The 22,674-nt window shown below is 35.0% G+C and overlaps 1 protein-coding gene across 4 annotated transcripts in view; it reads left to right on the forward strand.

Annotated features, from left to right (window-relative positions):
- Window positions 1-22,674, forward strand: part of LOC145987647 (uncharacterized) — a 43,901-nt gene that overhangs the window by 15,235 nt on the left and 5,992 nt on the right. The window contains exon 1 of one of the 4 annotated variants that reach the window (XM_083122140.1): window positions 20,635-20,681. The exons of 2 other annotated variants lie outside the window; for them this stretch is intronic. The gene's annotated coding sequence lies outside the window, so the exon portion shown is untranslated. Of the gene's footprint in view, window positions 1-20,634; window positions 20,682-21,154; window positions 21,221-22,674 lie in introns of those variants that run through there. One more of the 4 variants, XM_083122138.1, reaches the window with a different exon arrangement.

The raw sequence follows: 22,674 nt of genomic DNA on the forward strand, positions 1-22,674 counted from the left end.
GCTGACAACAAACCAAAAATCACCAGTGTAGAGTTAGAGGATTTTACAGATCACAATACATTAGAAACATCTTTTGCTGAAGATGATGGCTCTCTGGAATTTCATATACAAATAGGAGACAAATTATATTTAGAAAATCCTGTAGTATCAGCTGCTGAACACCCCATAGTTGCAATATTCTTGTTTTCATATTATGTCTAGACAAATTATTGTTGATGAATTACACAGACAAGCCAGACATAATTATAAGAGACTGCCAGTAGTCACAAAAGGCATAGATGATTTATGGCAGAGCGACTTGATTGAGATGGCAAGTGGACAGCTGAAAAACTTAGACAAAATCAACAAGGGCTACAAGTATCTACTCACTGTAATAGACACATTTTCAAAATTTGCCTGGGCTGTGCCACTCAAATCCAAGACTGGAAAATGTGTTACAGAAGCCTTCAGGACAATCATCAATCAGAGTGGAAGATCACCGCGCTATTTGCAAACAGATAATGGCAAAGAATTTTATAATTCTGTGTTCCAACAATTTATTAAAAGCCAGTCAATACAACATTATTCGAGTTACAGTGATCTCAAGGCCTCAATTGTAGAGAGATTCAACAAAACCCTAAAAAATCTTATGTATAAACAATTTACACTTCAAGGTAATTATAAATGGCTTAATATTCTTCCAGAACTTCTACATAAATATAACAACTCGGTCCATTCCACAATCAACATGAAACCCTCTGAAGTAACTTCATCTGATGAGCAAAAATTGATCAGGACTGTTTATTATCCTAGATACCAGCCAACAACAAGAAAGGCCAAATACAAGGTGGGTGATCAAGTAAGAATCAGCAAATATAAGCACTTATTCAAAAGAGGCTTTACAAGAAACTGGAGCACTGAATTATTTACAGTGGTTCAAGTTAAACCTGGGACCCTTAACACATATATAATAAAAGACCACTGAGGAGAAATTCTCAAAGGCCGGTTCTATGAAGAAGAACTCAGCAAAACTAAACAGCCTGACACATATCTCATAGAAAAAATCATATGCAGAAAAGGCAACAAGTTATTTGTCAAATGGCTAGGACTTCCAGAACACAGCTGGATCGATGCAGACAAAGTGATAATATGAGCACCTGGGATGTTATAAAAAGGCTGCCAGAACCTGAACAGCAGATTAAGAGAAATGGCAAGTTGCTGCCTGAAAATATTAGATGTCTTATTGTTGGGCCATCGGCTTGTGGTAAAACTACACTAATGATTGATAATTTTTTATTGGCACCCAACTGGTTAGACTGGAAAAACAGGCACTTGTATGTCTTCTCTAAGAGCTTGGAACAATTAAAATATCAGCAGCTGATGAAGCTATATGATGGATTGGATATTGCCACTTTTGAATCAGATGTTAAGCCACTCCATGAATGTCTCGATAATTCTGTTGTTGTGTTTGATGACATTATACTGGATAATCAAAACAAGGTTAGAAATTTCTTTACACAGGGCCGACACAAAAACATTGATTGCTTCTACCTGGCACAGACTTTTTAAAAAATACCGAAGCAGCTGATCCGAGACAACAGCAATTTTATATGTGTGTTTCATCAAGATCATACCAACCTCAAACACATATATGATGAATATGTAGGTGGGGACTTGAGCTACAATGATTTTTCCAAGTTTTGCAGTAGGTGCTGGAACCAGGACAGTTATGGGTTTGTCACAATTGATATGACAAGAAAACCCAATAGTGGCAAATACAGAAATAAAATCAACAATTTTCTAGACATTGAAACATATATAAATAACCATGAAAAGGCCAATCATTGATGATCTTAAATTAAGAGATTATCTTGTAAAAAGATTTAAGGGATGGAAATCAGAGAACCGAGGAATTTATGAACAACACAAACAAACAGAACAGCCTATTATTGATGCTATTAGTGAATTAGGTAAAAATATCAAAACTGTTACAGAGCAAAATCAAAATTTGATCACAGAGCTTGTACCTGTAGCTGCAAGGAACATATTAGATTATCCAATCACCCCACTTTCCAGTATTCATACACCTAGTCCTGTTGCTCCTCGAAGAATTGAAGCTACTCTGGATCCTATTGAATTGGGTCTTCTTGCTCAAAAATATTTAAGCACACCTAAAGACAACAAAGATGAGGTTTTTGGCTTATATGCTGACACAGAGCGTGATGGTAGCATCATACATAGAATTGGCAATTTCAGAGTAACATTTATGGGAGATGATATAATTGTATATTCAGAATCTCATCTTGGAGAAAAAGGTGATTTTGTTAAATATCCCGGCACACCTGGGTTGTGGGAACTGATGACTAGGAAAAGGCCTGGCAACTATACAGATCAAGATTATGAGCACCACAAAGAAATATTAATAAAATCAGATGCTCTATACTAGAACAATGATCCCACACAAAAAAGAGTCAAGTCTAGCAGTGGAGCAAAATATAACAACTTAATCAAGCCCATATGGTCACAGATCAAGACTGGCAGTGGAATCAAATAATACAACACCCTGCCTAAAGAATTTGTCTGGGTTGATGATGTCAGGAAACTTGTAGACAGGTTATTGGTGATAGCTGGGGAGGAAAATGCTGGCAACCACAATTTTTACAATGAAAAGGTTGGAATTATGGACATGATAAGCACAAAATTGTCTAATTTTATAGTGAATGACACTAAGGGGATTGGATATCTTATAAAAATTATTAATACTTTACCACCTAAATTTTGGAATATTTCTGAGGGTTTCTGACATTATAAACAAGCTGCCATTTGAACTACATATTCCAGGCTATCAGTATTGTGGACCCGGTACAAAATTGGACCATAGATTAAACAGAGGTGATCCTGGTGTTAATCCCCTAGATGCTGCTTGTAGAGGCCATGACATAGCATACAACACACATACTGATCTTGACAAGAGACATGTTGCAGACAAGAAATTAGAAGAGGCTGCATTTGGTAGATTTGTAAGCAAAGATGCTTCTTTGAGTGAAAAAATAGCAGCATTGGGAACCACCATAGCTATGAGCACCAAACAAAAACTGGGGTGGGGGTTGTGAATATGTATATAATAAACCTACAATGAAGGCCAAGGGTGTTATGTATCAAATACCTTATGCAGGTCTTAAATCTCTTAAAACTATTGATAGTCTTTTAACCAAAAAGCAGCGCAAGAAAAAAAGCTCTTGTATTTCCAAGGGCCATGGTATGAAATTGTTGCTTAGTACCCCCCCAATTAAAAAAATTACAACAATCCAGGAAAAAATCACATGTGGGGGGTTTCATATTTACTATCCCGGCCATCTTAGCAGCACTTGGGGCTGTTGGGAGCTTGGCTGGGTGATCAGCTGCCATAGCAAAAACAGTAATAGATGCCAAGAAAAATAGGGCAGAATTAGATGAATTGAAGCGCCATAACCTGGCCATGGAGAAACAAGGCAAAGGTGTTAAGAGAGCCATGAATAAGTTTAAAAAAAACAAGAGCCGCTTACAAACCAAGATATTGAAGCTTTAATCAAGCCACTGGGCATCAAAAATTTTAGAGGTGTGTACATGTCTGATTCTTTACCAGAACAACCACTCAACAAAGAGTGTGGCATTGTTAATTTGGATAAGTACATAAATCATGGCACTCACTGGATCTGTTATCTTAAATATTTAAAAAATGAGGCATTTGTGTTTGATTCATTTGGAGGTGTTCCACCTGAAAATTTAGTAAAATATCTAAAATCAGTTAATCTTTATTACAATAATGCCCGTGTTCAAAACTTCAAAGATGTTAATTGTGGACATTTGTGTTTATCTGTTCTTAGATATATGTCTCAAATAAATAAACCATCAATTGAAAATTTTCAAAAGGCCCTGTGGTATCTGAAACATCATAGGGGTATTCCATCTCACCAGCCAAAATTCAATATTGAAACTCAAATTACATGATGATATAGTGTATCCCAAAACAATTGCTCTCAGAGCATTTTATGGCATGTACTTGATCCCTAATATTACACACCACAACAACACAATTGCAGTAGGGGATCAAAAAATTGTCATCACTCCAGGGCAGTATAATCTGTCCACTCTAAATGCTCAATTACCCAGAGGTATGGTATTAACTCAAAATTCTGTCACTCACAGAGTAGAGATTGTATCTGCTACAGAAACAGTGGATCTGGGTACTATAGGAGAGCTGTTAGGCTTTGAGAACAACACAAAACTTGAACCAGCCATCAAACACACTGCTATTAATATACCTAAATTCTTAGCCATAGAGACTCTGAATATTCACTGTAATGTGGCCGAGGGTATGATCACCAAATCAAATGGCATAGGCACTCACAAACAAACTGGCATCATTGCCACATTTAAACCTAATTCTGAATTTATGGAGCCAATCATCTACACTCCATCCCCAACATTATATTTTCCTGTGTGCCATAATAGAATAGATAACATTGAGTTGATGGTCACTAATGAAAAAGAAGAATTAGTTGATTTTGCTGGAGCCACAACAACTGCAATCATAGAGATTAATATTTAAATAAAAATACATACAAAAAAATGGAAAATATTGAGAGTTATGAGCTACAATCATTCCCCCCAAACAGGAGGACATTTGCAAATTTAAATCAACCCAACACAGAAATTGAGGTTGATCTTGATGTAGGGGATGGCTTTATACACCCCCACAGAGCAGATCTATACATCAAATTTGATGTTGTAAAGCTCGATGGAACAGATTATCCGGCAAATTCAAACATAAGATTGGTGAACAATTTTGTGCCGCATCTGTTCTCTGAAATTGAGATCAGAAAGCATGGTGTTGTTATAAACAGAGTGGATTATCCCGGCATTACCTCCACAGCTTTGGCCACACTAAAATTATCCAAAACCGAGGCTTCTTACTACAAAATAGGTGGATTTGAGGCTGGTGATAAAATATTATCCAAAATCCACACAGTGCTGTTCCCAATGCGCCTGTTGCCAGGATTCTTCTCAGATTACAAAGATATTATGTGGAAGGGTGGTTTAAGAATCACATTTAGAAGAGCTGCCAATGATAATAATGCTTTGATGAGGTACAGTACAATAAACTCTACAGGGGAAGCTCTGCCCAATACCTTACCTGATGAAGGCAAATGCCTTATTCAGACTATGGAGCTAAGAATCCCAGTTGTTGAATATGCAGCCAGTTATGCTCTTAAATACAAAGCAGATATAATAAAAAATCCACAGATTCCTTTACAATTTTATACATATCAATGTGTACAGAAACCTGCCACTGGTACTTATTATGAGTTTGATGCTACAAATTCATTCTCCAGTATACAATATGACATGCCGGATTTTGTGGTGGTATTGTTTCAGACTGGAAGACACAATAATCAGGAAAAAAATTCAAGTAGATTTGATAACTGCAACATCAAGAACATATATCTTAAAAATGGCAGAAATGAGGTATTTCCGAGAGAAAATTATAATTTAGACATGTCCAAGGATGATTTCCTCAAATTATATGAAGCATTTACAGCATACAAAAGGGTCACTACTGGCAATACTGACATGTATTACACACCAGATGAATTCAAAGCACAGAGACCCATGTTTGTCATCAACACTTCAAAAAGGAAACAAGTTGTGGTTAATGACAGGACAAACATTAAAATTATCTGTGAATTCCACGATACACTCCCTGATGACACTATATGTAGTGTTATTGTTATAGGGGAAAAATCATATGTTTATGATGTAAGAAATGAGAGAGTCACAGAGCAATTCTAGAAGATTTTTGCATATTACCGGACCGGAAGTAAATATAAATGGGTGTGGGTGGGTGTGTGTGGCTTTTTGCCTTAGTTTTTAAGTGTAGCCAAAACAATATCAAGGGGGGCATATTTTTGACAAGTTTATGGACAACAAACTGAGAGATGTAGCTTTTACACACATGGGCAAATCTGTCTGAGAGGAGTTCTACACTAGAAATCAAAATTATTTAGATTTAAATATGTACACACATGGCCGATTGGGCTATATGCCCCCTCTTGACATAATTTTAAGTGTGGGCAAATCGGGGCATATGAACTCTTCTTTTCTACACTAGGATTCAAAATTCTTGGAGATTAAGAGCATATCACACTTGAAGAAATGGGGAATAAGGGCATCTTGGCTTGGTTTTAAGTGTAGGCAAATCGGGCTGTTTAATCATATGAGCTCTTCTTTTCTACACTTATAAGTGGGGTTTATTATAGCATCAATTACACTACTTGTGTGGGTGTACTAACTAACTAACTCTCTAGCCTTCTTAAACCCGAAGGTTCATGGCTGCAGCAACACAGGCCTTCCATCTGTCCCTATCTTGAGCAAGATCTATATACTCTTTTCCATCCCTACCGATTTCCCTTAGGTCCATCTCGACGTTGTCCCTCCATCTTCGTCTTGGCCTTCCTACTGGTCTCTTACCATCAGGTTTCCCAACAAGAATCCTGAAAACTCCTCTTTCCTCTCCCATTCGTGCCACATGGCCTGCCCACCTAAGTCTTCTTGATTTAATTATTCTAATAATGTCTGGACATGAATACAAATTATGTAGTTCTAAATTATGTAACCTTCTCCACTCACCTGTCTCCTCATCCCTTTTAGGTCCAAATATTTTCCTAAGGATCTTATTTTCAAATACTCTCAATTTATGTCCCTCTTTCAATGTAAGGGACCAAGTTTCACACCCATATAATACTACAGGCAAAATTACGGTTTTGTATATTTTAACTTTTAGATTCTTAGATATTAAACGAGAAGACAAAAGTTTATGAAGAGAGAAGTAACATGCATTTCCTGAATTAAGCCTACTTTTTATTTCCTCTTTAATATAATTTTCATTTGTTAATATTACTCCTAAGTATTTGAATTTGGAAACTGTTTCAAACGAGTTGTTATCAATAATTAGATTTTGATTATTACCTAACACTTGGTTTCGGCCTGTAAGCATATATTTAGTTTTCTCTTTGTTAACTTCCAAACCTATCTCTTTAGCAGTTTTGAAAAATATTTTAGCATTATTCTTAATTGTATTCACATCATCCCCCAGTAAGTCTACATCATCTGCATATGCTAACAACTGAGTCATACCATTTAATTTTAGTCCTCCTTTAGTTTCGTTTACCTTCCTAACAGCATATTCTAAGGCAAAATTAAAGAGCAATGGAGATAATGCATCTCCTTGTTTTAACCCATCATGAATTGTAAATTTGTCAGACATATTAATACCCACACGAATTTTACTTTCTGTTTCACTGGTGCATATTTTTATCATACTAACAAGCTTCTTAGGTATTCCAAACTCTACTAATATATTATATAATTTATCTCTTTTGACCGAATCATATGCTTTTTTGAAATCAATGAATAGCTGATGGACATTTTGATTATATTCCCACTTTTTTTCAAGTGTCTGTCTGATGTGAAAAATTTGATCTGTAGTTGATCTGTTGCGTTTAAATCCACATTGATAATCACCTATAATTTCATTAGCATATGGGGTTAGTCTTGTTAAAAGAATGTTAGATAATATTTTATATGCTGTTGAAAGTAGAGAAATTCCACGGTAATTATTGCAGTTCATTTTATCACCTTTTTTAAACACAGGAACAATTATGGATTCTTTCCACTGTTGAGGGATTTCTTCTTTATTCCATATTAAACAAATTAATTTATGAATTTGACAAATTAATGAATTTCCACCATATTTAATTAACTCAGCTGGTATTAAATCAATGCCAGGTGCTTTGTTATTCTTTAGCCTTTTAATAGCATCTTTAATTTCAGTCAAGTTAGGTTCTGGGACTAAAGGTTCTGCTGTGTGTACTTCATTCACTTCTGATTTATCTCCTACATGGACATTTAAAAGGTCATTAAAGTAGTTCTTCCATCTATTTAGAATATCGCTTGGGTCAGCTAGAAAATCACCGTCTTTATCTTTTATCAAGTTTACTTTAGGTTGCCACCCCTTTCTAAACTCATTTACACCTTTATATAAATCTCTGATATTTTTATTTTTGCTGTTTGTTTCAATTTCGTTAATTTTGCTTTTCAAGTAATCTCTTTTTTTACTTCTAAACGTGCGGTTAACTTCTCGCTTTATTCTATTATAATTGTTTAGATTTGTATCATCAGAGTTATTTAACCACCTAAGTCTAGCCTGATTTCTTATTTCTATTAGATTATGACATTCATTATCAAACCATGGCTTACTTTTTCTCGGTTTATGGTATCCTATACTTTCTTTAGCTGCTGATTCTATTGCATTACGTATGTGCTCCCAATTCTTATTTACGTCTGTTTCATTTATATTTTCATCATCATTTAAATCCTGCAAAACATCAAATCTATTTGACAGTTTAATTTGGTAATCTTTCTTAATTCTTTCATCAGTAAACTTTCCTGTATCAAATTTTAGAACTTTTAGATTTTGTTGCTTATGATTTATCACTGAGAGTCTCTCTCTTAATTTAGCAATTACTAAATAATGGTCACTGGCACAGTCAGCACCTCTATGTGTACGAACGTCAATTATACTAGTATGCCTTCTCTTATCAATGAGAATATGATCTATCTGATTATGAGTTTTACCATCTGGAGAAGACCAGGTATATTTATGGATATCTTTATGTTTAAAAGTGGTACTTTTCACAATTAAATTCTTTGAGGTTGCAAAAGTAATCAATCTTATACCATTATCATTACTTAATTCATGAAGACTTTCTTTACCAATCGTGGGTTTAAATGTCTCTTCTTTCCCAATCTGTGCATTACAGTCACCTAACAGAATTTTCATATCATACTGAGAAAATTTATCAAAGACCTGTTCTAACTCTGTATAAAAATCATCTTTAGTATTATCATCTTTATCTTCCGTTGGTGCATGTATGTTTATTAAAATAATTTTACACCACCTACCCTGTAAAACTGCATATGATATCCTATCATTAATAAATTCTATTGTTTTAAGAGCCGAGATAATTCTATTATTTATGAAAAAGCCTGTTCCAAAATTATGATTTTCAGTACCACCATAGAAAAAAGTATAATTTTTAGTTTTACAATTCCCTTCTCCTGGCCACCTAACTTCCTGGACAGCTACTACATCTAATTTATACTTCACTACCTCATTAACTGTACACTGAAATGCCCCAGGCCGGTAAAGGCTCAGAACATTCCAGGTGCCTAATTTAATATTTTTCTTATTCCTAACGTAGATCTTATCCTTAGTCCAGGGACCTCCCAAAGTAGTCCCCACCCGGAGATCCGAACGGGGGACTATTTTACCTCCGGAATATTTTACCTTGGGAACATCCATGGCCTTATATTGCTGATTCTTGACATGGCTTTTTACAGTGCAGAGTTGTCAGCTCTACGCCTAACCCCCAATATGAATGGAGGAACTACTACACAAGACAAACACAAACACATTAGACAGCACAACTACTACACAAGACACACACAAACACTTCACAACTATAACACAATATAAACACAAACACACCACAACTACTACTGCTACTACAACATCTCTTGAATTAAATAATTGAAGTACCTTATACAGACTTTGGTAACATAGGCTAGTGTACAATAAAGTGTACACTAGAAGTGTTTTTCACAATTTGAAACACTTCTGATTGTTTAAGTTATAAATATATTTATTATGAAGATGAAAAGTTTATGAAGAATTGTATAAAAATGATTCATTTCATATTAATGTGTATGTGAAAATGTAAATACACTTTAGTGAACCTTAGCAATTTCTGATTGAGTATGTTTAAGACCCAGTCTTTTAATTAAGGGTTTTGGATTGAGCTCTAGCCTGAACATATGTGTTTATTTATTTTGTCTATTAATTTCACCTAATCATCATTCACTTGCATTATCACAATTAATCTCGAAAATGTAGAAAAGTGACGTAAAAGTAAAAAAATGATGAAAACAGATTTTGTTGAAAAATAAAGCATGATGCATTTATTAAGTGGCATGTAAATGGTTAAAGGTTTCTCGCAGAATAAACTTTTCATACACTATTGCAGTGAGATAGGATGACAATTAGTATTTTATGGCATTAAACTGAAAAAGAAAATGCTAAGCAAGTACACATTTGTTGCAGTATTTTACTAAATGTATGTTATTTGTAATGTTGAAATATTATTGTATTAATCAAATATGTATTCTGTATGCTTACATTTGATATTCTGCTCAATAATGCAGTTATGTCTGTGGTGTACATTCGTACTTACCTATTCTGAATTGCGAAACATTGTTTAACAAGGGATTTTGCTTTTTTTTAACGAAATTAGTATTTATTTTAGACATATCGAGTAATTATTGTTCGTTTTTTTCTCGCTTCATAAACACGTAAAATTGCGGGGAAATCTTGACTAGCGTTGTGTTTCAAACGGCAAACCAGTGTTTCAACCTTCTTAACAGAAACATTCCCGCATAGCCCCAAAAACCATTCACGCATAGCCCCAAAAACCATTTGGGATAGTAGTTGTATGACCATCCACGAATAGCTCCAAAAACCATTCCCGAAAAAAACATTCCCGAACAGCCCCAAAAACATTCTGGATCGTATAACCATCCAGGAATATCCTCAAAAACCATTCACGATAGCCCCACGCACCATCACGGTAAGGTTACGTTACCTTAGGTTGGGCAATATAGTGAAAAATCTGTGTGGTTGGAAACACTTACCGGGGATTACGTCATCAGATGCTCGCAACATCCGGTTCAAGTACATGGATGGAAATGCAAGCAACAGCTTTCGTGCATCGGACGGACATTATTATAGAAAAATACATGATTTAGCGGCCAAATATATTGGAAAATGCCAGAAAACACTTCCACAATCTTCCCGAAATTACACAGAAACTCAATTCCGTAAGTACTTTCTCCTGAAAATTTGAATAAATCCATTTCCCGCATATGACATTTTTACCTAGCAATTATATAGTAACGATGATAATTCTTTACGAACTTACAGTTAGTTCCAAATGTAGGATGAAATTTTCTCTATATCGGCTTTAAAAATAAAGGTACATTATACATAACGGTAAAGATTGGATTTTACTTTTATCAATATTATTTACGTATTTTCTAATGTCATATAACATTTGAAAAGTTCTTCAGGTCAAAGCAACGTTCTGAACGAATAAAGTTGGTGTGAGGCCCGTATATAGAGGAAAATAGCCAAATATGGACCCCACTCCCTAAGCCGGACCCCCTTCCTGTTTCCGTTAGTACGAGGGGCGATCAGGTTGCTCTGACCCTAACATAGAAAGAGCGGCAATAGGGTTTCAATTTTTATTTTATTTTTCAACATACTCCCCTGCAACTCCAATGCACTTCTCCCATCGGTGCTCCAACGCGTGGATACCTTGCAAAATAAAAATCTTCGGACTGGTCCTCCAACCATGAGTCCACAGCCATTATCACATCGGAATCATCAGAAAATTTTTGCCCACGAATGTCATTCTTCAAATGTTTGAACAAATGGAAATTACTGGGGCCAAATCTGGGGAATAGGGTGGGTGGGGCAGCAATTCGAACGATGCATATGCGATAGCGGCCCTCACAATGCGTGAGGTGTGGACAGGTGCATTGTCCTGGTGAAGGAGCACACCACGGATCAACATCCTACGCCTCTTTTTCTTGATGGAATCACGTAATTACTTGATTAGGTCACTGTAGTATGTGCCAATGATGGTTTGGTCTCTTTGTAGATAGTCCACAAGAAGGACACCCTTGCAGTCCCAGAAAATTGAGGCCATCACCTTCTTGGCTATCGTTTGCACCCTGAACTTCTTCGTTGGTAAGGAATGTGGGTGTTTCCACTCCATGCTTTGTGATTTTGTTTCTGGGTCGAAGTGATGGACCCATGTTTCATCCATAGTTACAAATCGGTGAAGGAAATTGTTTATATCAGCACGAAATTTGTCAATAAATTCTTGACTGATGAGCACTCGGGTGCGCTTCTGATCTGGAGTGAGGTTTCGAGGGACCCATCTTGCAGCAATTTTTTTCATTTGCAATTCCAGGGTAATTTTGTTTTGCACAGTGCCATATGACAGGCCACACATCTCAGCAACATGACGGATAGTGACTCGACGATCCTTCAGCACGACATCGTGGACTTTGTTAATGTTTTCGGTCGTCATGACAGTTTTTGGTGCTCCACCTGCATGTTCATCCTCACACGACTCTCTCTCACAATTAAACTCACGACACCATCTCTTAACCATACTGTATGAAGGACCACTGTCCCCTAATGTATCCACCAAGTCCTCATGAATTTTGGATACCGTCCACTTCTTCTTCACAAAATATTTGATCACCGCTCTCACCTCAGTTTTCTCCATTCTGGCACATTGACACAACTTCACTCAGTTAAACCCCTGTAAAAAGAAAACTGTACGTTACTTAGACTTGCAATTCAGATTGAAAACATATAAAGGATTGAGACTGTCCTATTCTCAAACTGTCATGTTCAAAGTTAATATTATTTATGTTATTGATGTTGTTTTTAACTTATGCATGTTTATTTTATATATATTGTTATAATCATCTTATCACGCTGTATAAAATACAAGAAATCAAATTGCTGTAACCATAGCAACGAGAAATAATAAGTACTAAAAATGGTGATGGAAGTAGTGAGATTTTCTGCGCCTGTATTGTATTTATTTTAAATATAACGGTTATCGTTAATTACGCAATTTTATTTGCATTGATAATCGTTCTGCAAGTTTAAGCGCAGCGACGGTTACCAAGAGTGGCGACCCAGAAGCCAGGATTGTTCAAAAAGTGTGCAATCTTCTGACAGTGGTAAGAATGTCTGTTGTAATGGAACAGAATTTTTGTCATATGCTGAAGTAAGACTTACGTCACAATCTTCAGTGTGCTTGTATAACGTAACTTCTTAAGTGAATCGTCATATGTGTGAAGATCACAATGGCTGATAAGTTAAAGCAAAGTAAATCTAAATCGTCGCGTAAAGAAACAAACATTCAGGCTAATACAATGACTACTTACTTTGATGCTGATAATCCCGTAGTTGCTTCCAGTAATGCGAATACTACAGAACATGATGTTTGTTCTACAAAACCCGACAAATTATCTTGTTGTAATGAACCAGACAATGATTTGAGGTATGTTCAGTGTACTCAGTGCTCGTCATGGCATCACATATCTTGTCTCAAACTTACAGTCACTCACTGGACAATTTATTCGACTACACTAGAAAATTATTATTGTAAAGGTTGCAAACCAGATTATGATCCTTTTAGTTTGCCAGCTTATCTAGAAACTCTTAACCCGAATTTTGGCGATTTGTTAAGTACTGTTAAGAGTATTCAATTGCTTATGGTCGCTTCTAATGAAGACCTCAAGACGAAACTAGAACAGTCTAATGCTGAAATGAAATCTCAGTTAGAAAATTCTATGAAATCACAGTTAGAACAGTCTAATGCTGAAATGAAATCGCAGTTAGAACAGTCTAATGCTGAAATGAAATCTCAGTTAGAAATTTCTATGAAATCACAGTTAGAACAGTCTAATGCTGAAATGAAATCGCAGTTAGAACAGTCTAATGCTGAAATGAAATCTCAGTTAGAAAATTCTATGAAATCACAGTTAGAACAATCTAATTCTGAAATGAAATTGCAGTTAGAACAGTCTAATGAAGAACTAAAAACACGAATGGATCTTGCTAACCAAGATATGAAATTACAGTTACAGCAATCTAATCAAGAATTTGCAGAGTTTAGTGAGAATATTAAGTCTCAGTTTGAACAATTGGAATTGGATATTTATAGTAACCTAACTTCAAAATTTGAATTGGTTCATCAAGAAATTAATACTGTTAATCAAAGATTAGACAACTTGACTTCCGATGTTAAAACACAACTTGATTCAATAGCTTCCGAATGTGTCAAGAAAAATGAACATTTGGGAAGTATTTCAAATAGCAATATTTCTCAAATCCGAACAGAACAAGACGTTCAAGGTCAACAAATTTTAATAAATAAAGATTTGATTAGTGAATACGATAAATCTATTACAGTATGTTCATCCAAAATAACTGATATTAATAATAGATTGACATCGTTGGAAGTTGCTGGTAAGGAAAATGTACATTTTGGAACGTATCTTATTGATTGTAATAACAGGTTTCAACATATAGAATCTCGTATTGATGTTTTGCAAACTAATTATGCAAATTTTCAACGCAACACAAAAGGAAATTTGAAACCTCTTCTTGCACAAAATAGTTCTCAAACTAAGACATCGCGTGAAAGGGCTAGAAATGCAGTTGACTCGGGGGTGACTAATTCATCTACTTATTCATCTGATGAATCTTTAACAACCCATGTGAAAACAACGTTCGATGAACCGCATGTTCGAAATCGTGTTCGCTGGAAGCGAAACAAAAGATTTATTCCAACCTGCAATGAGGAACATTATCGAAATAATATGTCACCTAATAGTGTACAGTTTAAGGATACAAGTAATTATGCGATTAACAATATGCAGACAACTTCTAGATTGAATTCTACCGTTACAAATATTGATAAACATTCCAATGTTCAACAATGTTGTTCTGCTGATGGTGAAAATAGTTACATAAATCAAATGTTTACATACTCGCAAGAACCTAACCTCCCTGTCGTTCATCATAGTAATGTCCCTGGTAAAACATGTGAGTTTCGTCATATTTCTTCCTTGCAGAATGAAGCTTGCAGACCATGGTTTCAAGGTGAAAGGCGTAATTCAAATTTAATGACTGGCACAAGTTGTCCAAATGCTGAAATTGGTGTTAATGAGTCAAATACAAATAACAATTACTGTGATAATCCACAAAGCCAGTTTGATGGTTGTATTTCTCCAACGTCTTTACCTGTAATTACTGTTGGGGATAGAGGAAACAGATATGTAAAGATAAATGAACTGTCTCATTTACCTGAATTTTCTGGGAAAATAGAAGACCAATCGGCTCGAGAATATCTAGAACATCTTAATTCTATGCTTGATCTTATGGGCATTCCAATTAACAAAAGGCTACAGAGTATTCAGCAGTGTTTCACCAACAGAGCTGCGTACTGGTATAGAACTCACAAACGTATGTTTTCTTCATATGATCATTTTCAAAGGGAATTCATGAAGCAATTTGCAAGTCCGGAAATAATACAGTCTCAGTTATCAGTATTAAGGAACAGGAAGTATGATCCTACAGTACATGGTGATTTAGAAAGCTTTGCGTTGAAAACATATTCAAATTATTGCAATTTAGTTGAGAATCCAAACGAATTGGATGTTATTCAATTAGTTATTAGCCAGTTACCAAATAATATAGCTAATAACATAACTTGTCATGAGATACGTTCTATGGACCAGTTAACAACTATGTTAAGGAAATTAGATGTTGTCCGAACTAGTAGAAGAGGACTTATTTTCTTACAGGAAGAAACCGATAATAGTAGTTAGGTTAAACCGAACAAGAATCCTGACAGTATGAAATCAAAATTTAGTGTCAAGCAAATTAATGTTAAACACACCAAAAACACTTGCTCATCTTCTACTCAGACTTCGTCGATGGATGCTCAAGTACCTTTTACTAATGAATTTGGCAATGCTAATTCAAGATATGGACAGTTTAGAGGTAGCAATGGTAGTTTTAGAGGACGTAGAAATAATCGAGGCTATTCAGGATTTTCACATAATAACAGAAATAATTTCAGATTCCAAAGAAATAATGCATACTCTGGTATTTCCGGTGACATTACAAATAGGCATTATAATCAGGATGCTGTAAGTTCTCAGTTACCTAACAGTAGTCAGAATGGAAGGATTTTCTACAATAGGCAAGCGCAGTATACAAGTGAGCCTGCTCTCGCTCCTACTTACAGTCAACCTGTTAATGTGACTTCATTACAACCACAAGATGCATCTACAACTTCTGGAATATCAAATTCTCCTTCTGGAAATGTATCAAGGACATTTACACGACAATCTGGTATTGGAACATCTTACCAATCAACAACAAATTTAAATTAAAGGAGCGGATGGAAGTGCCTCGTTCACTCTGCTTTCTTTCAGAGAGGCCAAATTTGAACAAACGAAATTCATTTCAAACACAGGAAATTATGAATGTACGTGATGATAAAGACTTAATATCGGAACCACTACAAGTGAATTTTTTATTGGAATGGTTTGAAGAAGAACCTGAATGGACTGTTAGTGATTATGATATTCCGGTTCCATTAACTGAAGTTCCAGTTATTCATGGAATTATTTGTCAAATACCTGTAGTTTGTATTATAGATTCTGGAAGTCAGGCAAATGTTCTAAATTTTGACGTTTGGTGTAAACTATCGTCTTTGATTGGCAACATTAAACTGGATAACGTGGAAGATGTAAAACTCACCGGTTTCGCTGGATCCAAGAAGTGTAAAGTTGTTGGCAGTAAAATTATTAATCTGCAGATAAAGAACGAATACTTTTCTATGGAATTTTTTGTTCTTAAAGAGTTGAATGCCGATGTTATTTTAGGAGTTCCATTTTTGAGGAAATATAAAGCTGTAATTGATTTTAAAGAAGGGAATGTAAGTTTGCTAAATGATAAAGGAAAGGAAATTTCCTCTGTTTTAACTCGGCAATGTTCTTCTACAGAAGATTTGAAGTATTGTACAAAGTCTAACTTATGTTCCGAAGATACATTAAATGATAATGAAAGTTATTCATGTAGATTGTTACGTGATGCGTCAACTTTGAATGATGATGTAGAATATATGCCAGCTAAGAAGTCCATTTATGAGTCTGTTTTTAGAAATGATAATTTAGACAATTTGCAGAAAGCTGATTTATTCAAACTTCTGTCGTATTATCACGTACAATTTTCAGATAAACCTAGAAAAGCAATTGTTGAACCTTACAAGATTCAATTAGATACTGTAACACCTATTACAAGCACACCTTATCCCATACCAATATCAAGGAGACTACCTTTAGAAGAAGAGCTTTCCAAGTGGGAGAAATGGGGAATTATTTACCAGGATTCTTCACCATATCTTAACCCTCTACATATAGTGCCAAAGCAAGGAGGTCTTTGGAGACCTGTGATCGATTTTAGGAAACTAAATCAACATGTTATCTCTCCACAAGTGAGAGTAGAAGCAATCAACGAACTGTTACAGAGGTTCCTAGGATGTGTTTATTTTTCTTCAATTGATTTATCATGCGGTTATTTTCAAATACCGTTGACTGAAGATTCATATCCTTACACAGCTTTTTCTTATAGAGGCAGACAATATCTTTTCCGCTATCTTCCGTTTGGGATTCGATCAGCAGTCTCAGTGTTCCAGGATAGGATGAATAAAATATTCTCCACCGATTGCAGAAATTTTGTTGTTTGTTATTTGGATGATATTCTAATTTTCAGCAAAAATTGGTCTCAACATATGCAACATGTAGAACTAGTTTTACAAAAGATAAAGGGTGTCAATATGTCTATTAAATTTTCCAAATGTAAGTTTGCTTACAAAGAAATCTGCTTCCTTGGACACATAGTGTCCGGTGATAAAATTATGGTTGATCCTGCAAAGAATTCAGCAATTATTAATTTTCCAATTCCAACAAACAAACGCTCCTTGAGAAGGTTCTTAGGATTAGCTAATTGGAGGCGAAAGTTTATTGAAGGATTTGCTGAAATGGCACAGCCTTTGTATGATCTGTTGAAAAAGGAATCAAAATGGCAATGGAATGATGTTCATGCTTCAGTTTTTGAAAACCTCCGCAAGTCACTGATATCTCCAAAGGCTTTGTATCAACCAGATTTCACGAAGCCTTTCAATGTCAACACAGACGGTTCGAAGAAAGGAATAGGAGCTGTTCTATGGCAAGACTCAACTGAAAATTCTGAAGAAGGACCACGTATAATTCAATACGTTAGCAGATCTCTTAAAGGCAATGAGTTATCATATAATACTCACGAGATTGAATGCTTAGCGATATTATTTGCTTTTGAAAAATTCTACATTTACATAGCTGGAACTAAGGTGAAATTGTTTACCGATCACCAATCTTTATCTTGGCTAGAATCTACTAAAACTTTGAATCCACGATTAAATCGTTGGAGTTTGAAATTACAAATGTTTGATTATAATGTATATCACGTGCCGGGAAAATCGAATGAAGCTGCAGATGGTTTAAGCAGATATCCTGATTTAAGTACAGGTTTTCCAACTCTATCGGAACTATATGTAAATAACATAAGTCTTGATTTTCTTGACGAAGATAGTGTAACATTTTGGCAAGAAAGTCAAAATTCGGATTCTTATTGCAGTGCCATTGTACAAAAGTTACAAAATGGGAATTTGTCACAGAATATAAAAAGGCAATATTCGATTCAAGATAATATATTATTCCTGAAACATTTGAAAGAAGACAAGTGGAAACTTGTAGTACCTATTATTGTTGTACCCAAAATTCTTCATAAATTACATGACTTACAAGGTCATTTTGGATACTATAAACTATTTAATAAGTGCAGAAGTTTATATTATTGGCCTAAAATGAAAGTTAGTATCAAGCAGTATTTGAACGACTGTCTAACATGCGCAAAAACTAAACAAGCTCACACAAAAATTAGTAAGGATGAATTGCATGTATATTCTACTACTCCACATGATATGTTATCAATAGATCTTGTTGGACCGTTACCCAAATCACAAGGATATAGTTACATCTTAACAATAGTTGACACGATGTCCAAATTTTTAATGGCTTATCCGTTAAGGAAGGCAACGTCACGTGAAATAATTAATAAATTCAAGCTCCAGTATTTTTACCACTATCCAGCATGTAAGGTGATATTATCAGATAACGGTTCCCAATTTAAATCACAAGAGTGGAAGTTATATATGGATGACTGTAACATAAAACATATCACCACGTCAGTTTATTCGCCTTTCGCAAATCCTGTGGAAAGGTACAACAAAGAGTTAATACGATTGTTACGATTATATACTTCGCAAAATCATCAGGACTGGGTAAAATATTTGAATTATGTAACAGGACTTCTTAATAATTCCGTTTCGGAAATAACAAGTTTCACACCTAGTGAACTTCTTCTTCATCACGAATTAAAGGATTCAATTATCAATCAAATTAAGTGGCCAGATGATTTAAAGTTTGTGCCCTGGAAACATAAGTATTTTATCGCCAAAGCACGTATTAAGGAAAGATATAAGTCCAAACCTATTGAGTGTGATGCAAATAAATTGAAGATAGTCCCAGGTGATATTGTTTTAGTGAAAAATCATGAACATAGTAGTGCAATTAACAAGAAAATTCATAAGTTTATGGAATTATGGCTTGGACCCTATATAGTTGATGCTGTGAAAAACAATTAGGCCTATACAATTTTGATGTCTATGGACGGAAATAAGATAACAACAAGGCAGAACTTGTCAAATATCAAGAAATTTAATTGTTCTGATGAAAAAAAAGAAGAATTGCTTAAACTAATGTAATTGTCATGAAGTGATGCATAAGTAGCTGTAAATTCAAACACTAAGATGACATTTTCAGAACTTTAGTAAAAAGAGTATTGTAAATTTGTGAATTGGTTATTTATGTCAAGTGAACTCTTTCATTATCCTGACGAGTGTATATTAAAAGCAGGACTCAAATCTTATATATTATGTAAAAAAAAAAAATGTTATGTTCATTTTTTTTTTTTACCAGGAGAAGGGGAGAGATTGAGACTGTCCTATTCTCAAACTGTCATGTTCAAAGTTAATATTATTTATGTTATTGATGTTGTTTTTAACTTATGCATGTTTATTTTATATATATTGTTATAATCATCTTATCACGCTGTATAAAATACAAGAAATCAAATTGCTGTAACCATAGCAACGAGAAATAATAAGTACTAAAAATGGTGATGGAAGTAGTGAGATTTTCTGCGCCTGTATTGTATTTATTTTAAATATAACGGTTATCGTTAATTACGCAATTTTATTTGCATTGATAATCGTTCTGCAAGTTTAAGCGCAGCGACGGTTATCAGGATCACTAAACAATAACAAAATAAAAAATCAATCTTGACGTCATTCCTTCTATGTTAGGGTCGGAGCAACCTGATCGCCCCTCGTAGGTGCTGCCAACTGGTGACAATGGGAGAAAAACGTCAAGAATAACGAAAAGATTGTGTAGGGAAGGTATCAGCAGTAACGTGCAAATATCAGGTGCTGTAGTCGGCCATGACTTGTTTTTGTGTTTAGTACATCGGTGCACAACAGTGGGAATTTTGCTAATTAAGAGAGAGGTAAGTAACAATCTTGTTACAATTTTGACACTAGTAAGGATTGTATGGTTTGTTTGAAGGTCTTGTTGTATAAACAATAAGACTCCACGAGTAAAATACCCTAAGTAGGACCCCTCAATTAATGCCTAACATTACAATTGTAATTGAAGCAAAGGGTCGTTACTCGTTAATAAAGTCCTTTTAAATATTGTTTCAGATGTTCAAGGGAAAAGGCAATGCAGGTGAGAGAAGGTGGGATGTCCAACAAATGGAAAGGGCGATTGACGCAGTTAGGATATTGGTAGTCTATATTACATTACTTTTTTACACCCATATTATTTATGCCAGCTCAATAAATGTAATTCATTTACTACGTATCTTATATTTACATTTCTTTGCGTCTTTTCCAATTTTTGGAACTTTTTAAAATGAGGGATCCGACTTTGGACACTTTTCCTCCGTTGTTACTTTCCGTCCCTTTTTACAGACATTCTTACTGGAAAAGCATCATGCGCTTTAAAGTGGATTAAGTTACTCAAAACGTTAGCAAACATATCAAAGAATCCATTTTATTAAATTTCTAATAGAAATAATGTGCCATAATGATACCAGGGATGAAAACCAAAACGGGGGTCTTACTTTGCTCACTTTCCTCTAAGTATTTCGGAGGCTCCGGCATGAGTCGGACATTTGTGTATCGAAGCCCCAGACAAGGCATAAAATCAAAATTTTCAGATAACGCTTGCAGAAATGTCAAGCCAATAACAATGAAAATTACAACATGGCTGTAACATGAATTTGCTGATTCAGTCAAATGTTCCAAATTACAGTAAAGGATAGGTATGTGTTTACTAACCTTTCGTCATTAGGCTTAATAGCAACTAGAAACACACATAGACCATAGCACACTGTAGATGTAATATTCAGTGCCAGTAGAGCTTACAGTGAAATGTAATAAGAATAATAGGATAAATGTTATTTTTTTAATTATTTTGCTCTTAGAACTTAAGGAAAGTAATTGTACTAATACTTGTGCAGAGACTCTCAATTGTTATTTTTTTTTTTTAGTGTTTATTTTCAATTCTTGAGCCTTGCACTTTGTACTAGAAAGTGAATGATGGACAATTTGCTTGGAAATATTTGTGCATCCTATCTGTACTCTGCCTGTACTTTTGTGTGAAAAATGCACGATTCAATCTTAATACGAAACAGGGAAAACCACTGCATTCCCTAAAATGATGGCAATAATTTAACCCATATATCAGATAGTTCTTGTAATTGTACATTAAATTGTAGTTCATACCATACGCGTAGTGGTAATATAGTCGTCTTGTAATCAAGCCGTCCCGGGTCCGATACCCAGTGGAGGCACACAATGATTCGGATCCCACTTAAACTGTAGGTCCAGTCGAGATTAGCCTATCTGTGTATAAAGTGCACTATACACAAAAACTCAGGACATACGCGAACTGGATCTTTTCATAATATTATACAAGTTAACGTTGCAGGTATTCAAAGACACAGTTTGTACTTAACCTCTTATTTCGCTTGAAATAATCCTTTACAAATATAGTCTATAAATTTAAAACGAAGAACAATCTTCCTAGCAAACAAAAATGAATCGTTTTCACTTTGATGCAGCCGTGTCCTCCCGTTTCGCCTTCTCCCATTTCGCCTTATTGTGTTCCCCCCCCCCTCAAAATACAAGTTCAAATGATTTATGTGACACGAACTTTCTAACGCGAAACGGGACATTCCATTTCGCCTTACACACAAGAAGTTTCCCACCAGAGAATATTATCGACATGAAGGGTCATTATTATTAATGTAATAAAACAACATGCTACAATGATATATATATATATATACTTTTTTATGTAAACGGATTTATATTAACTGTATTAGAAATTTTAGTACTATTTATCCTGACATTTTTAGATCATATTTTACGTTAGGTTAGGTTAGGTTTGTGTGTAAGGCGAAACGGGACATCCCATTTCGCCTTATCCTGTTTAGCCTTAGAAAGTTAGTGTCACATAAATCACGCCAAATTGTATTGGGGGGGGGGGTGAAAACGCAATAAGGCGAAACGAGCTCTAATCGAAGCAGCACTCTCGAACTAAGCGGCTCTACTCCGTTAAATTATGAACATGTTTATAATAGAAAAGTACTTGTTAGTTGTGAGTTTGGGAGAGTTTCACAACCATTAAAAGCATAAATAATGAACACAATTTATGTCTATTAGTACTTTAACATTATGACATGAACATAGCGTACATGCTGTGTTTTTTGTT

Source organism: Lepisma saccharinum, chromosome 5, assembly GCF_977018435.1.
Source record: "Lepisma saccharinum chromosome 5, izLepSacc3.1, whole genome shotgun sequence".
In the NCBI taxonomy this organism is placed as follows: Eukaryota; Metazoa; Arthropoda; class Insecta; order Zygentoma; family Lepismatidae; genus Lepisma; species Lepisma saccharinum.